Source organism: Arachis ipaensis, chromosome B09 (genome assembly GCF_000816755.2).
Source record: "Arachis ipaensis cultivar K30076 chromosome B09, Araip1.1, whole genome shotgun sequence".
NCBI lineage: Eukaryota > Viridiplantae > Streptophyta > Magnoliopsida > Fabales > Fabaceae > Arachis > Arachis ipaensis.
In genome coordinates, this window is record NC_029793.2 from 138,720,469 (window position 1) to 138,720,727 (window position 259).

The window sequence follows — 259 nt, forward strand, 5'->3', positions numbered from 1 at the left end:
AAGAAGATTATGTCATTTGAGATATAATTTATTGGCAAAAATATATATTTTTTTTTACCGAAGATATAGAAACTCGAATCCGCAACCTCTTAATTGAGTATGGAAAAACTATGCCATGTGAGCTATTGCTTCTTTGCACAAAAATATACATTCTTATAAGTAACATAACATTAAGAATGAATAAATCAGCATATCAAATGTGTAACGGTTTGTTAAAACTGTTTTTTAGTAGTAAAACATGGGGCGCCAAGGAAATATT